This window comes from Medicago sativa, chromosome 3, assembly GCF_051527215.1.
Source record: "Medicago sativa cultivar Bolivia chromosome 3, Bolivia_mono, whole genome shotgun sequence".
Classification (NCBI taxonomy): domain Eukaryota; kingdom Viridiplantae; phylum Streptophyta; class Magnoliopsida; order Fabales; family Fabaceae; genus Medicago; species Medicago sativa.
Window position 1 is genome coordinate 70,332,134 of NC_140751.1, and position 6,818 is coordinate 70,338,951.

The 6,818-nt window shown below is 31.3% G+C and overlaps 1 long non-coding RNA gene and 1 pseudogene across 4 annotated transcripts; both read left to right on the forward strand.

Moving 5' to 3' along the window:
- Nucleotides 1-204: 204 nt before the first annotated feature.
- Nucleotides 205-3,124, forward strand: LOC146939705 (serine/threonine-protein kinase BIK1-like; annotated as a pseudogene). The gene is made up of 7 exons (XR_015031752.1): nucleotides 205-1,377; nucleotides 1,541-1,869; nucleotides 1,971-2,099; nucleotides 2,202-2,344; nucleotides 2,438-2,558; nucleotides 2,662-2,695; nucleotides 2,778-3,124. The product of XR_015031752.1 is annotated as a serine/threonine-protein kinase BIK1-like (transcript).
- Nucleotides 3,125-5,432: 2,308 nt separating this feature from the next.
- LOC146939706 (uncharacterized) lies at nucleotides 5,433-6,391 on the forward strand. Of its 3 annotated transcripts, none has more exons than XR_015031755.1 (3): nucleotides 5,433-5,985; nucleotides 6,070-6,157; nucleotides 6,365-6,391. It is a non-coding gene; the product is annotated as an uncharacterized LOC146939706 (long non-coding RNA). The 3 variants fall into 3 exon arrangements; XR_015031754.1 differs by lacking the exon at nucleotides 6,365-6,391 and adding an exon at nucleotides 6,240-6,262; XR_015031753.1 differs by having other exon boundaries at nucleotides 5,434-5,985; nucleotides 6,335-6,388.
- The last annotated feature ends 427 nt before the right edge of the window (nucleotides 6,392-6,818 follow it).

Below are 6,818 nucleotides of genomic sequence, written 5' to 3' on the forward strand. Positions count from 1 at the left end.
CTATGCCGATAAGTCATCTTATGAGACAAAAACAAATATATGTATCTCCCAGTTTGATGATTTCATCTCTAATGTTGCCAATCCAACATTGCTCATCGTGCAATCTATAATGGCAGCATTGCCTCCTGTCGCTGATCTCTTCCTTAATTAAAGGATGAGAAAGTATTGCACCGTGTTGAATTACGCCAACATGTCAATTAGTGATTCAATCAAATCGGCATTGCAGCAATGACCTTAATGCAGGAGATGGCTGACTGAGAAACACAGAGCAGAGTCAGTCACAGTCCTACTCGTGGAAAATGCGGTGGCTCGATTGATGTGGCAGCGCTTATAGAGGTTCCATTCATGTAGTACATATAGTGTTCCTAAAATAATTTTAGATAATTTCAATCTCATACAATTAAACTGTCAAAGGAAATCATCAACTGCTGACATCAATTGCTTACATAAGTATTGGACCCACTTTAATTTCCTTAAAAGACTAACAATGTATTAGAAATCGTGGTTAGGCCTAACACTATCCCACAAAACTGGCTTGTGAGGTGAGGGTTACCCCCCACTTATAAACACATCGTCATGTCATCTCCTATCCGATGTAGGACTCTTAACAATGCATTCTCAATGTTTTATATTTTATTTTTAGAGTTATAATCATTCAACTGAATTAATAACTTACAACCTTTTTATCCCATTTATTTTGTAATTCTTTAAAATTATAAATACCTTCATAAGAAGTTGCGATACATCATTTACATTTGTTATTAATCGATAGACATGTATTTTAAGTATGCGTAAAGAAAGTCGTTTAAGCAAAATATGTTTGACCCAACTTTTTATTAACGTGTCTTCTCCTTAATTATAAAAGCTGGGCCAAACACATTTTTACAAAAGTTCTAGATTTTTTTTCTTTTGTGACAAGAAAAGCTCAAGAAATATTAAGTAATCTTATTTCTAATGACTGGTATACATTGGACTTAAAAAAAGACTAACAAAAGAGTTAAAAAAATCCCATAAGACATATAACCCCATTCACACACACACCATATGCTTTTCAACACCTACTTATTATTATACACAACAACAGTTGTGTTGACTTTGTAGTTATGTTCCAAGTCTTAACCATTCATGTGTGGAAACACCATTATTTTTACACGTTCAGATTTGCTTTTCTTCTATTTAATTTCAATGTATTTCTTATGCAAACTTATGTGTGTTAAATTGAAAAAGTTCTAGTACTTGTAGCCACTCTTCTGGTTGCATTCAAAACAAGAGACACGAAGAGGTCCAATCAAAGAGTTCTTTGTTCTTGAATTAGCTCTATTTTCATGGCTTGCTGCTTTAGTTCAAGGGTCAAAGTTGAGGGTCCTACACATAATGGTATCATTAATGTTATTCTATATTCCCCTTTTTTCTTTTTTAACTTGCTTGAAGTAGTTTGTATTATAGGATATTGCAATAATGTTATAGTACCAGGTAGAAAAATTGTTACCAGAAGAATATGTTATAAAGTTGGTTCTTGTTTCTATTCTGAAATGGACAGGTTTGAATTCAAAAGTTGTTGTGAGAGAAGAGGAAGTTTCGAGTGGTTTGAGCAACAAAGCAGCCTCTTCATCTGTGCTTCTAACTTCTAGGACTGAGGGTGAGGTATTGCGATCCAACAATTTGAAGTGTTTCACAATCAATGAGGTAAAAACCGCAACAAGGAACTTTTGTCAGGAGAATATGGTGGGTGAAGTTAGATTTGGTTGCGTGTTCAAGGGTTGGATCGATGAGCACACACTAGCCGCGACTAAACAAGGTACTGGTTTTTCCGTTTCTGTGAAGAGGCTTAAACAAAAAAACAACCAACTGGGACACGATGAATGGTTGGTAAGTGTCATTTAATTTCAGTTTGAAGTTAGGAAAATACCAGATTAGTTTATGAAAATTTCGATATTTACTGAGTGTGACTAATTAATCTTGTACTTTAGACAGAAATCAACTATCTGGGACAACTGCATCATCCTAATCTTGTGAAATTGATTGGTTACTGCTTAGAGGATGAATTTTGGTACATGAATTTCTTACCAAGGGAAGTTTAGATGATCTTTTGTTTAAAAGTATGTTATTAATTTTCCTCCTTCTATTATTGTCTCTTTCTTCATGTTTTTTATTTGTATTTTCAAAATCTCATCTCTACCAACATAATGTTTATGACGCAGGGGCTTCTGACTTTCAGCCACTCACTTGGAAAATCCGAATGAAGATAGCTCTTGATGTTGCCAAGGGTCTTGCATTTCTTCACAGTGATGAAGTCAAAATGATACACGGAGACTTCAAAACTTCTAAAATCTTGATTGATTCTGTAAGTTGATTAGTTGATTTTACATTAACAAGCTTAGAAATGAAGAGTTTACTATTTTCACAAGGTTTATAAATTCCTTTATGTCAATGACAGAACCACAATGCAAAACTATATAATTTTGGGTTGGCAAAAGATATACCAGAAAAACATATGATAGACCCAGATATGGTATATATACAAGGGCCTTACGAAGCACCTGAGTATACACATATAGGTATCTCAATTTTTTTCAAGCCAATATCATGATTATTACAACTTACCAAAAAAAACCTACAATTTTATTCCTAACATCTTTTCGATTTGTCTTTTTTGTGAAGGTCACCTGACCAAAAAGAGTGATGTATACGGTTTTGGGGTTGTTCTCCTGGAAATTATGTCGGGAAAACGTGCATTGGATTATAATAGGCCACGACGGGAACATAATTTAGTTGTGTGGGGGTAGCCATTACTCATCAACAAAGACAAGATCTATCAAGTCATGGATTCCTGTATAGAAGGTCAATACTCGCCGCATGAAGCAATGGAAGTAGCTCACATTGCAATTCAATGTCTGTCTTTTAGTCAGAAAAATCGACCAAACATTGAGGATGTGGTGGGATCATTGGAAAAACTTTAGGATTAATTCTAATGATACAGTGGTTGAGAACATGATATAATTTGAATATATGTTTAAATGGAGAAGACACTCCTAATATGTGTTCATCAGATTCTCTACTTTGTGGAATATAGAATCATATAAATAGATTATTGAATAAATATTTAGAAATGTGGCTTCCTATATCATGTTCATTGCAATGTTTATCCTGATAGAATCTATCACAATGTTATAGAACTAGTAAAATGCATATTAGCTGAATGGATCTGTTGGTTTTAAAGGGATATGAGAGAAAAAATATTATGGAAATGATATGTTGGAAGACAAAAATATGTTTATAACATCAAGCACATCATTACAAACACTTCAATGCTATATAAATAGAGCCGAAACATTACTTAAAACAAAAAGAAACTCCCTAAAATTATTGTCTTTAAAACAAACATAACTAAAAAAACAACTCATTAATGTCTCATAAAAAACTTGATAATATCCTAACCGAAAATACTAAGGAATACTAAGGCAATTTCTACAAGATCACTAGTTGAATTTAACCACTAATTTGACACAAATATGATGTGATATTGCATAGCCACTTAAACTATATCTATATGGAATCGAAGGTGCACTTAGATTTTTCACTAAAATAAAAACTAGTAACAAAAGAATGTATCATAAACCTTAAAACTCTAAAACAATTAACCTCGTCCAAACCAACGACAGAACTTAGTGTTTAAGCATCCAAAAGTAATAACTTTTAGATAGGAAATTGTATAGTTATGACTTTTACACATGTCTAACTTGTATTTTCAAGACAAATTTTTTTTTTTATGAATTCCTTAAACAATGTTGTTAGGACACTTATTAGTAAGATCCTTATTTTAATACCCCCTCTTATCAAAATTATAGAAGAAAAAAACATATAATTTTAATATCAAAATGAATGAAATTATTTACTATTGTAATATTTTAAATTTGGGTCTTGCTAACAAGTGCCCTTAGGGGGCAAAAGTTATTATGCATAAGGAGATCCTTATGCACCGTGCATAATTGCTTTCTACACCCAACATAGTTGCTTTCTACACCCCAAGTGAAAAGAATTATTTGGGTCCACTATAAAATCTATTTATTTGTGGGCCTAATAAAGCCCCATATTATAATTTTTTTTCTTAACAATTTATTTATGCAAAATAGCTTATTCGAAATAGTTTATTTATGCAAAACAACTTATTAGAATGATTTTTTAAAAACCGCTTATTCAAAACAACTTATTTATGCAAAACAACTTATTCCGATTAATTTTAAAAACCAACTTATTCAAAATAGCTTATTTATGCAAAATAGCTTATTCGAAACAACTTATTAGGATCACTTTTTTTAAAAACCGCTTATTCAAAACAGCTTATTTATGCAAAACATCTTATTTGTTCAAAACAGCTTATTCAAAACAGCTTATTTATACAAAACAGCTTATTCCGATTTCATTTTAAAAAACAACTTATTCAAAACAACTTATTTATGCAAAACAACATATTTATGCAAAACAACTTATTCAAAACAGCTTATTTATGCAAAACAGCTTATTCGAAACAACTTATTTATACAAAATAGCTTATTTGTGCAAAACAACTTATTCAAAACAACTTATTTATACAAAACAGCTTATTCAAAACAGCTTATTTATACAAAACAACTTATTCCGATTTCATTTTAAAAAACAACTTATTCAAAACAACTTATTTATGCAAAACAACATATTTATGCAAAACAACTTATTCAAAACAGCTTATTTATGCAAAACAGCTTATTTGAAACAACTTATTTACACAAAAGAGCTTATTTGTGCAAAACAGCTTATTCAAAACAACTTATTTATACAAAACAGCTTATTTGTGCAAAACAGCTTATTCAAAACAACTTATTTATACAAAACAGCTTATTCCGATTAATTTTAAAAACCAACTTATTCAAAATAGCTTATTTATGCAAAACAGCTTATTCGAAACAACTTATTAGGATCACTTTTTTTAAAACCGCTTATTCAAAACAGCTTATTTATGCAAAACAGCTTATTTGTGCAAAACAGCTTATTCAAAACAGCTTATTTATACAAAACAGCTTATTCCGATTTCATTTTAAAAAACAACTTATTCAAAACAACTTATTTATGCAAAACAACATATTTATGCAAAACAACTTATTCAAAACAGCTTATTTATGCAACACAGCTTATTCGAAACAACTTATTTATACAAAAGAGCTTATTTGTGCAAAACAGCTTATTCAAAACAACTTATTTATACAAAACAGCTTATTTGTGCAAAACAGCTTATTCAAAACAGCTTATTTATACAAAACAGCTTATTCCAATTTCATTTTAAAAACAACTTATTCAAAACAACTTATTTATGCAAAACAACATATTTATGCAAAACAACTTATTCAAAACAGTTTATTTATGCAAAACAGCTTATTCGAAACAACTTATTTATACAAAACAGCGTATTTGTGCAAAACAGCTTATTCAAAACAACTTATTTATACAAAACTGCTTATTCGAAACAACTTATTTATACAAAATAGCTTATTTGTGCAAAACAGCTTATTCAAAACAACTTATTTATACAAAACAACTTATTTGTGCAAAACAGCTATTTTGCACAAACAGCTTATTCGATTCCTAGGTCGCCGATCCCAAACGGAATTGCAGATCATCCCTATTCTTCTGAGGTATGTGTGTATTGTAATTCGTGACAAGTTTGCGTGATTGTGAATTTGTAGAGATTTCAATTTTGAATTGCGGAACGCTATGCGTGAAATCGTGTAGATTTATAATTATGAAGATGTGGTTAGTGATTGCAAATCTCACAAGGTTGTTGTTAAAGGAGAAAAAGCGGATCCATTGAAGGTTCTTGAAAGAGTTCAGAGGAAGAGTCATAGACAAGTTGAGCTTCTTTCTCCGATCCCAAAACCACCTTCAGAACAAGAGAAAAAAATTGAAGAGAAAGAGAAACCTAAGCCAGAGGAAGAAAAGAAAGCTGAAGAGGTTAATTATTTTTTTTTTCTTTTTAAATTTATCTGAATCTGTGATGGATCATTTTTATCATTTTTATTTTATTATATGGTGCAGCCTAAGGTTATGATAGTGATTCTGAAAGTTCACATGTATTGTGAAGCTTGTTCACAAGAAATCAAGAGACGCATTGAGAAAATCAAAGGTATGTTACCGTGTTCTGTTTTGATTGAAATTCATATTTTCTTCACTTTTATTTCATTCACTTGTTTTGGTTCAATTCTCAGGTCCCATCCTTTCAGGAATTTGTTAACTGTTACTATCGATGATTTTGTGTTTGAATTCAAATCTTGCTATGATTTTCAATTTTGGTTACATATAGATGATGGGTTTGATTGGTTTGGTGATGAAGTTTGCTGGAGATTTTCAAGTTCCTCTGCATTCTTTATTTTTGGAAGAAAAAGGACGACGTTGATTGTGAAAGGACGACGTTGAAGAGGAGGAGAATTGGGAGTAATGAGTTGGAGGGATTAGGGATTGATTTGAATTTGGGAAAATTGATGATGGACTTGGTTTGAGAAATTGTCGAAATCAAATTGGGAATTTTTCTGAGAATTGTGATTCTGTTGCTAAGAATTCAAAGTTGGTGCCTGAATCTGATGGTTTTGAAAATGTTCTGTTATGGTTAGAAAATTCCATATGTTTTTTATTTTTGATTGTGATATGCACCATGTTGGATCAAAGAAAACCATTAAGTACATCTAATGGTTTTGGAGTACAACTCACATAAACCATTTCCACAACAAAATGGTTTTGGAGTACAACTCACAGAAACCATACCCATAGCAAAACCATTAAACAATTAG